The following is an 11,169-nucleotide window of genomic DNA, read 5'->3' as shown; positions in this document are numbered from 1 at the left end:
TGATAGGCCTCTGAGATACCTGCTCTGTCTACAGCATTTATGATCCTAGGAATATGTCTATGTCCTGCTATGGTACCATCACCATGTTTGGAAAGTTTTATTAGACATTGTTCAGTTAATTCGTTGCACCACAACAAAACTCTAGCAGTGTGCAACAGCTGTGGAGATAACAGAGATTAACTCCACAGCCACAGCTGTACGACTCAGAGTCAAGAAGGCAACTTTGGAACAATGGAGTCTGTTCTACCAAGAAACAACATAAATCTGGTGTCTGCTTTGGTCTATCAGTCCCTGGATGTTGGTTTTGCCACCTTTCACTATGGGTAGGATTCGTCCTTACTTTGTATTGAAGAAAAATCATAATCCACGAGTGAAGTTATGTTTAAGAACAGGAGTCTTGAGATGTTATCCATTTTGAAAGTTTTCATTATTCAAGAATGATGAAACACTGCAGAAAATTTCAAAACCTTTGCTGAATAGTTAAGGGCATATGTCTGTTTCATGAAAACACAAACAGGCTCATGAGGAAGTTAAGTGATTCACCCATAGCTATTTACTTAGGAATTCTGCAGAAGAAAATCCAGGAGCAGAAATGGAGAATCTTAATATTGAGAGTCTTCCTCTGATTACTAAGCAACGTGTTCATTAAGATAACACATCTCTGTTGAAACTGACACAAAATAAAATGAGGAATTTTGTGTGAGCTAGAGGTTGAACTTACACAGATGACTTTGCACCGTGCTTTGCACACAGTAAATAATAAAATAACCATTGAAACTACACTAGTGGTGCTCAGTCTGGCCGTACAGTCAGACCACCTGGGAAGCTTTTTAAAAATAGCCCATGCCTGTGTTCACTCCCACCAATAAAAAATGTGTCTTCTGGAGGGAGTAAATGCTCCTGCTCAGAGTGCCCAATCTATGATTCTTCCCCTCACTTCTCATTTCCCACAGGTTCCTCCTTTCTCTCATTTTATTCCTCAATTTTTTTTTATCTCTACTGAAATTTTACTCCACAGTTGTAAGCACTCCTCACCTGGGGGAAAAATATTTTGCTCAGCATCCCACTTGAACTAAAATTGCCATCTCTCTCCAATACATCTCAAAAAAGTTTATCAAAAGAGGAGTCGAATTATATCAGAATTTTTTCCCCTGTACTTACCATAACTTTGCCATAACTTTCCATGTTTTTCCTGGAATAACTGCCGCTGGTTAGTGGTATTTCACCCTGCTCTTCTTTAATTAAAAGTCTGGTGTATAATTAGCTCGTGCCAATCTGACTATATTACTTTAACATATAAAATTCCATGATAGGTACCCTTTAACTATATGGACCCAGGTCATTTGCAGGTCGTAGTAGGCCATTCATGATTTGGCCTTTCCCCGTATTTTCTTTCCTGTCATTAGAAATACTGGGCTGTTTATGGCTCCCCTGTGCATTGTTTTTCTTCCTCTCCCAGTTCTACATTCTGCCTTTATTTCTGCTGTTATTTCTACCTAGACCACCCCTTTTTCCTCACATGGCTATACCTAAGTAGCCTTTTGTGTTTTACTCCGGATACCCTTTAGGATGCTTTCGCTGCAACCTTAGTTTGGTTTTTACCTCTCTCCTCAGATGGCACAGACTACCAAGAAGTTAGCCTCCTCAAGCCTTGGCTCTATTGCAATGCTTGTCAAAGGCCAAAAGAAAGTGTTATAGAGGATATTGAAAATAGGAGCTTGATCTGTTGGGAAATTGGGAGTCTGGGCAAGAGAATGATAAGCATCTTCCTTTTTTTTTAAGGAAGCTGAACTTCCTATTTTAATGGATTGTGTTATTATTTAGATATGATAAGATCAACAGATCAGGAGATAAACTACCAATGAAAAGAAACTTGTTAGTCACAATTCATGAAAGTAGAGGGCATACCACACCCAGAGAGAGCACATAGGAAAGCACTGGGGTTGATCAGGAAGCTGAGAGAAAAGGGCAAACTGAGCAAGAGCCTTTATTGTGGTTTCTCTGGAAAGGAATAGGTGAGACTGGGGAGATAGGTTTAGGACTGACTATTTTGAATAACTGCAGTGGGCTCTGGTGCCTAAGAGCCACACCAAGCTGTTTGGTACCAGGCTCTGGGGTGATGAGGTCAAGTAAATAATGGCTTAGAGCATGATAACTCAATAAAGGAGGTGCTGTGGGGGGTGTGGGTTTTGGATTGGCTGGCTTGCCTTTAAAAGGCATGCTCATGTGCAAGTTTTTTACTTTCTCTAAGAATTAAATAACACTACGGAGCTGGAGTCTTCTCAAGGTCAGTAAGACCCCACAAGTTAAAGCATCAGAATGTAGAAAATAAGACAGGGCAATGCAGTTGGCCCTGTGATGCTTTGATGTGATGTGATGTGATATTAAGGAACGCTTGAAATGATGATAGAAGAGACCATTGGAGAGTAGCACATAAGTTGCTGTTTACAGCATATAAAACATTTTGTTATGAGAGTAGAAAGGAGGAACACAAGTAGAAGTCGAAAGAGTCCTTGTAGGTAGCCCATTACTGTTTCCTACTGATACAGCATTAGCTTAAAAAAAAATCTGAAATTTCTGAGATTTCTAATAATATCTTAGTGAAATTGTATAGTGTGTATACAGATAGTCAGACACACAGGCACACACAATATTTGTGTGTGTGTGTGTGTGTGTGTGTATTATATGGAATTACATTAGCGGGTCCCACAGTTATATTGTTAGAGAGTTATGTGGTTAGTAGTCTAGTAAAGTACTCATAAAGATTAGTGATATTTGGGCATGACCAAGGGAAAGGGGTAGTTGTAGCAGCCATAGTCAGAGATGTTGGACTGGAGGTTGGAGTGGAAAGCTAGAAGGGATAGTAGAACTTACTGGAAATAGCTGTCCTCTTCTCAGGAGGCCTAGGAGTTGACTGTCAAGAGGCAGTTGCCTCCTGGGAAAGCAAAAATACCCATTAATTTTTAGAATGGCACATAGTAACCTCTATCAGATTCCCTTCAAGTTAGGATAGTATAAGGGTATATATGTTTTGGCAGGATAAAAGGAAGTTATCAGGATCATGGGCTAGGCAATGAGCTCAGGGAACATCAGAATCCTTAATATCATAGGAAGAAAAGCAATAAATATATGAGTCCAGTTTATCAGTGCCTTAGGAATGGGAGTGCATAGGTGTCACTGGGGCAGAGGTTTTAGCATCCAGAGTGATGTCATCTCTGGTAAGGAGGGTGAAGTCATCTCCAACAGTAAGGTCTTGAGTTGGGGTATTGTGTGGAATGTGGAACTGGGAATTCAAGTAAATACCCACTGGGTTAATATGGGTCCTGTTTGAGTAGCTCTATGGTATTATAATGAGACTGATTGACTTGTGTAATTTTAAGGCAACAGTGGGCCTGGGAACTTGACTTGTAAATATCTTTAAATCAAGGGATTTGTGGCTGCACAGCTAACAAGGATGATGCTGGCATCCGTGATTGTCAGGATTGTCAGAACCAACTGGCACCACTAAAGCCATCATTAAGGATGGACAAATCTAAAATTTCCCAACAGTACAGGTTTTATTTAGATCAATGATGAGAGGGTTTTTGTTGCAATTAGGTTTAAATCACATGGCCTGATTGCAGTATATGTAGATAGGGTGTCAGGTGGTTTGTCAATTAAAATATCTGTGCTTGAGTTTGGAGCTCCAGCATTAGTCTATGGCCAATTACTATAGGACTTTTTCCTCAGTTGTTAATTTGGTTGGTGATGGGCAAGCTGATGAGGCCTTTGGGTTAAAGGGCTTATGTAAGTCAAGCCCAACAGCATGTAAGCTTCAGTATTTGCCATGTTTGTTAGAAGCAATGGCTTACTTGGCGAACTTGGTCTCCTGGAGCACAGATCGAAGAAAACATCCAGATCAATCATAATGAGACTGACGGTCAATATTTGATTACATTTGACAGGGTTGTGGTTGTTGTTATTGTTGTTGTGTAAGTTTAAAAGTTTCCTATCTCTGTTTTTATCTTATGGGTGGTTAGCATAAGGTTAGCATAACCTCTTGGTGGCCCTAAGACGTTCTGTACATAGATGACAATCTTCCCCTCTAGGGTATCCCAATTCACCTTTTTGAGGTCTGGATCCACTTCCAGGAGAGTGACAGTGGCCTCATCTGTGGTTTTGAGCATAATAGCCCTGGCGTGCTAGTAAGCAGCATGGCTTGATGAGACCCTCATGCATTTTCTACATATTTCATATTCCTGAATTAATTGCATGATTTCCTCACTCCCCCTTTCCTTTTTCATTAGCATTGTGCTACTCATCTCTAAAAACTTGATCCCTTGTACCCCTCTGGGTCATGGGACAAATTTGAAAAGCATCCAGACAAGCAACAACACAGGAGTTAATGTCTAAAACACCACCTTTTGTGAGGTGCTGTGTCATGACCCCTGAAGTGAATGTCCTCACACTGACTCCATGTATACTCAGAACACGCAAGTACCTCCAAGGAGCATTCTCCCCCTGCACAAAGGGGCAGGCTGAAATGTATGGGAAAACAGCAACTCAGTTTACTTCATCACTTGTCAGTATCATTGTCTGGTCAACTGATGAAGATTGTCCTGTGGCATTTGGAGGGAAATCATGTCTTATCCCTTTGGAGGATTTTATCGTAAGCCAAGCTAATTGCTGATCAACATGAAGAGGTGCCCCACCCCCCAAAAGTGTCATCTAGAATCTAGGCAATTAATTCAGCCTAGAATACAACTCAGAGAGCTTTCAAGTTCTGAATTTAGGATGAGCATTCATAGCAACACCTGGTAAATGGCATAATAGCCATTGCAGCCACAGCCCAAGTGTATGCCAGTAGGCAGCAGTAGCTTTCTAGCTTAGTGCTGATGTCTAGCAGAACCAATAAGCCAAGAACAGTCTAGCGGCATATTATTCCAGTCTGATGCCAAACTTCAGAGCACTGCAAGTTTAATAGTTTCCAAAAATAGCCCTCAGGATTGATAATTCATTAACAGAACTCCTAGAACTCATTAAAATCTATTACACTCACAGTCATGTTTATTACAGGGAAAAGGATACAAATTAGAGCTAGCCAAAGGAAGAGGCACACAGAGTGGAATCTAAGAGGGTTCCCAGTAGAAAGTTTCCATTGTCTGAAGGACAAGGTGCCTTCCCAAAATGGGTCTGTGGCAGTACACGCAGAGTATTACCAGGGACGCCCACTTGAGCTTCAATGTTCAGAGTTTTTATTGGGGCTTCCTTATGTAGGTATGATTAGTTGATTGATTTTTTTTTCAGCTTTATTGAGATAAAATTGACATACAACATTGTAGAAGTTTAAGGCATATAGCACAATGACTTGTCTTACATACATTGTGATATGATTACCGTAATAAGTTAATATCCATCTCTCGTATAGATATAAAAAGAAAAGAAAAAACAGCTTTCAAATCTACCATACAACAGTGTTAACTATAGTCATCACGTTGTACTTATTCATCCCAGCACTTATTTATCTTCTAACTGAAAGTTTGTACCTTTTGACCTTCATCCGGTTCCCTGAACTCCAGCCCCTCCCCCATCTCTGATAACCATAAATCTTATCATCTGATCCCTTTTTCCATGAGTTTCATTTTTGTTGTTTTTGTTTTTAGATTCCACACATAAGTAAGATCATGCAGTATTTGTCTCTCTCTGTCTGACTATATCACTTAGCATAATGCCTTCCAGGTCCATTTTTTGTTGTTCTTGTAAATGGTTATGTTTCCTTCTTTTTATGACTAAATAATATTCTGATGTGTGTGTGTGCATGTGTCTGTATAACTTCTTTACCAATTCATCCATCAATAGACACTTAGGTTGTTTTCATGCTGCTGTGAACACGAAAGGGGTCCAGATAGCTCTTTGACATAGTGCTTTTATTTTCTTTGGATATATTCTCCAAATATAGGAATATCATCCTATAGGATGATAGGGTGGTTCTATTTTTAATTTTTTGAGAAACTCCATACTGTTTTCCATTATGGCTGCACCAATTTAAGTTCATACCAACAAGGGTTCCTTTTTTCTACATCCTCACCAACATTTCTTATTTCTTACCTTTTCGATGATAGCTGTTGTAACCAATGTGAGCTGATATCTCATTATAGTTTTGATTTGCATTTCCTTTAATTGATCGACTAATTGCCCACATGGTTCAACTCAATATCTAGTCATTCTGTGAGTCATCTCATTGGAATAAATTATTAGGCGTGGTCCAAGGGGTCTACCATGAATAACAAAGCCTCTCTTAACACTTGGAAATTCCAAGGGTTTAGAGGTTACCTCTTAGCAATCAGCAGAAAAGGGATCTTAAGTGAGGCCAAATGTTTTATTACACACATGCGAACTTAGGTTCTCCAAGCTTAAGTTTCTTTCTCTGTAAGATGAGGATAATAACAATGTTACCTCATGGGTTGCTGTGGTGATGGGATGAAGTAATAAATATTCCTGACACATATTAATTGCACAATAATTGATGAGTTATTACTATTATTCTCCCTTTTTTTCCCTTCCAGAATTATCATTAATCTACCTACCTTGTTTTTGATTAATGGTGAGTAAAGAGTCCATTTGATCACTTCATTTACACTAGTATTGGGAATCAACAAGAAGCTAAGGAGTGAGGAAAACTAATTTAATCCCAAATATGACTAGCTTTGAGTGTCTAGATAATTTGAGGAGCTCTTCAAGCTCTTGGTCCATAGTTCTCTGGACTTTGTCACTTTCCTTGGTGGAGAGAAAGAATTGCCTCTTACGAGAAAGACTAGAGCTCAGATTTGAACACCTCTATTTGCTAATTGTATGAGTTTAGACAAAGTGTCTATTATCTCTTCAGGTTGCTCATGTGTAAATGGCTCAAAATATTGTTAAATTTAAGAGATGACATACTGAAAAGTACTAAGCACTGTGAATTGCACAGAGTAGATGTCCAATAAAAATAACTAAAATTTCCTCCAACAATTAATCTCTTAGTACCAGGCATAAGGAGTTGGGAATGGCACAAAGATGAATAAGGATAGATCCCTGTCCTCAAAATGCCCATTTTTCCATTATAGAGATAGACAGGTATCAGAGGAGTGACCATAGATCTGACTGATCCATTTTTTTTTTTTTTGTTCTTTCAAACATAAATGACAGATAACCCCTGGACATCTAGCTTTTTCTCCTCTAACCAATTCTTGCATCTCAATAGATTTTTAGTGTTTAATCATTTAATTTAAATAAACAATCCTTTAATAAAGGATGGAGCTGGAACATCAAGTGCAGAGAAAATAAAATTTCAGGAAGTATGGCACGTAGGGAGGTATTCCTTTGACAAAGAATCTTTGATGGCTTGTTACTTGTCAACAAATAGACTCAAGTAACAATAAATAATTTGTTATCAATCTTCTTTTTCATTATACAGGATTGCTAGACAAATTGGGAGTTAAAAAGTACCAGTTTAATTGAATGTTAACATTTATCTTTATGGCTGTCACTGTGAATAAATCATTGAAAAATGAAGACAACATGAATTAGAAGAGATTATAGCCCTAGAACTGCTTCTAATTTCCAATCTGATCTTGGTAGTGAGTCTCAGCCATATTTTTTCTCAATTTTCTTTCCTACAAAATGAGACTTATGAATTTGATGATATCTAATGTCTCCACCAGTGCTAATTTTTTGTTATCCTGAATATTAATATAATGGATCATTAACAAAACATGCATAAAATATGGGTTTGAGGAATGTTTCATTCTTTTTGCTGGTAATTACCTCAGAACTCCAAAATATGCCAACTTTTACAACACTAATATACTTGTGCCTAAAATTATTTAAAATAGCGCCTCATAGTTTTCCTTGACTATGTATTTAAACCCTATGTGTTTTTCAAAAGAGTAAAAGGCAGATGATGAAAAAAAAAAGAATGCAATAAGATAACATGAAATTAGAGTAGGAAATGACAGCTTTGTTGGTGCTATTGTAGAAGCTCTCCCTGTCTTTCATGACTAACCATTTGTCATTGCCAGACTTGGCAGAAACAAGATAAATAATATCCAACATCAACTGGGCATACGTATGCACATGTATGCTAGGCACTTGGCTAAGCATCTGATGCTTATTACCTTATTTACTACTCATTGTAATAGTGGTAGTTAGATAATATGATCACCCTCATTTTTCTGATGAGAAAATTGAATTAGAGAGATTATGTATTTTGCCCAAGGTCTAGAAGCTTTAAGAGGGATAATTTAAGCTCAGATTTATCTAATGCCAACGTTTATGTTCTTACCCTCTGTATATAACGCTTCTCCTCAAAAATTATTTCTTATAGACAATGACAAATTTATTGTATACTTCTGTGTGCCTAGCACTACATCAAGCCTGTAGCAGGAAGAGAGAAACATCTAACACAAGGTACGCAGCCTCCAAGATTGAATGATCGAGTGAGAAGGAGGGAACTGGCATGTATGACATGCAGGATGAAAAGTCATGCTAATATGTGTCGTAATTTCTATTTTAAAAAGTAGTGCAAGTGCAGAGAAAGGAAGTCAACATCCACTGAGCCTCTCATGAGCAGAATTTAGTACTTAGCAAGGCAGCTTGTAATCACCTCAGGCGTGATCATATTCTAGGCAGAACTCACATTTCATTGATGCATCGAGGGCATTTCTTTTCCTTTATCCTGTCACATTTACATTTTCTTTCTCATGTCTTGGGAAACAGAAAAACAGCATTCTGCAGAAAGAGATGGAATCCCCAATCTAATAGCGACATCATCATTCCAAATAATAATAATAATAATAATAATAATAATAATAATAATAGTAAGCCTCTACATTATTTGGCAATTCTTCACAGTTGTAGAAAATATGCAGTATTTGTACTCAGTTTGGAAGATTTCAAACTAAAACACGGAATACTTGCAAAATCACCCAGCTAAGCAGGGGTGGAAGCAAAATGGTAAGCTGTGTCTTCTGATGACACGTCTGGGAGGATTACTCCACACTAAGCTGTCTTTGGGCTAATTTATTGCAATATTGCTTGATCAGAAAAGTGGATGCATCTATCTCAGAGCATTGCTACAAGACTTGGCTTCATTTGCAGGCCACACTCTCTAGTATAACAAATCTTTCTTCTCTAAACTTCCATCTGCTCCCTACACACGCAGTGAGCACCCAGGCGTTCGGTGTCTGCATGGAAGGTGACTGGTGCCTTCCAGATTGAGCGGCTTCTCTGAGGCCTGCATTGCCAGCTGCTTCAGTTTTTAACTGCTGGGGGCCCAGCTCTTGGAGCAAGCTACAGCCTGCACAGCGAGGATCCAGAGGCTGGCCAGTCGTGCACAGAATCCTCCTCCCCTGCACTGATGCACGGATCTGTATCTGGGCAGGAGGGTATTTATTTGCCCAGGATTGATCATCCAATTCCCACCGATTTTCTGCAGCTGGAACATTTATGCTTTTACTTTGGTAAATTGTGGGCGTGTAATATGTCAGCATCAAAACCTCTGGAGCAGTAGCACAGGTGTCCGTGAAAAGACTTGAAATAAATTTCCCTTTCGGAAATAAATTTGTTGTCTTCCTTTTAAACAGATAAAAGTCGGCATCGCCTTCATTTGATGAAGTCACAGAGTAAATTCTCCCCCACAACAGTCTCTCACAAGTCCTAATCTTTTCTTTTTATCAATTCAATCAAGCTCATCCATTGACAAGAGATATCCTTGCTCTGCTGAAAGTCCAAATTCGGTTGGTTGGTTATTTATTTATTTATTTATTTATTTATTTATTTATTTATTTATTTATTTTCTTTACACATTTCAAAGCAGCACACACATATTCTTTGTAATTAGATAGAGGTAAGGGAAATCCCTGCTCTGGTATGGTCAGCAGTTGCTCAATTTCTTTCAGGCTGTTTCTTCATCTGAAGACTGGAGATAAATGACATACTTTGTGGGGTTATGTGATGATTAAATGAGATGATGCACATTATTCACCAAACACCCCGCTTAACAAAACCAGAACTGCTTAAAAAAGCCTACGATGGCTCTTATTATTTCTCCTCTCTGTGTGACACTAAGGGAGTTATTTAACATGGCCAGCTTTGTGACTTTTTAAAGCTGTGCTGTACAAATTAAATGAGGTATACAAGAAGTAATTTTTTTAATAGTAGATTAAACGGAGCACACGTAATAAACGAACATTATTCTCTCTTTGTTGCTTCTTTACACACCACACATGCTGTCAATTATTTCCCCCTCCCCAGGATGAGATCCTGGACAAACTGCATAGACTTTCAGGTGTTAAGAAAGATCCTCCTGTAGGTTCAATGTCTCAACCAGTTTCAAGCCTTTTCTGCTGTCCTAATTCCTGCCGGCCTCAGGCTGGAGAACTGTGGAGACGGGAACAGAGCTGGTGATAGACGCCTTCGCCTTCCCCTGGAGGAGTCCTGCTGCTCTGCGTTCTCCTCCTGCCGTGCAGCCAGGGCAAGAAGGGAGGTCACTTGAAGGTGCCACTGTCATCTGGCTTTTGCATCATTTTGGTCGTTACTATTGTTCATGCCCACTTGCTTTCTCTTCACGACCGCCTTACATGAGTGGTATTTGAGGGAAATCAAGAAAGAGAGCAATTTAGATCAGCAGTTAGGTTTCAAGAAGGGTTTTTTTTTTAAATATCTTCATAATCTACAGAAGTTCCCACCAAGCCACTTCCTCCCCTTTAAGCCTGTAATTCAAGTGAAAATAGTATACATGCTATGAAACACAACTTAAGGAAAATCTCTAGGGCCCCATTCCAATCAGGTCGTTGTGCATCAGCCCCTACCATGTGGAAATTCTGGATCTTGTCACTGGGATCAAAGCAACTTTATTTAAGAGCTGGGTTACTTCCTATGGTAGCTATAAACAAATCACCATGAACTTGGGGCTTGAAACCACACACGAGTATTCTCTGACAATTCTGGAAGCCAGAAGTTCCAAGTCTATTTTTATCAGCTAAAGCCAATGTGTTGCAGGTGCCTTGCTTCCTCTGGAGGCTCTAGGGAAGAATCCACTCTTTGCATCTCCCAGTTTCTGGATGTTGCTGACATTCTTGGGCTTGTGGCTGTGTTAACCTGAGCTCTGCCTTCCTGATCACATTGCCTCTTCTCTTCTCTTCTTCTCTT

The sequence above is a fragment of the Canis lupus genome, chromosome 6, assembly GCF_048164855.1.
Source record: "Canis lupus baileyi chromosome 6, mCanLup2.hap1, whole genome shotgun sequence".
NCBI classification, from domain to species: Eukaryota; Metazoa; Chordata; class Mammalia; order Carnivora; family Canidae; genus Canis; species Canis lupus.
This window is presented reverse-complemented; position numbering follows the sequence as displayed.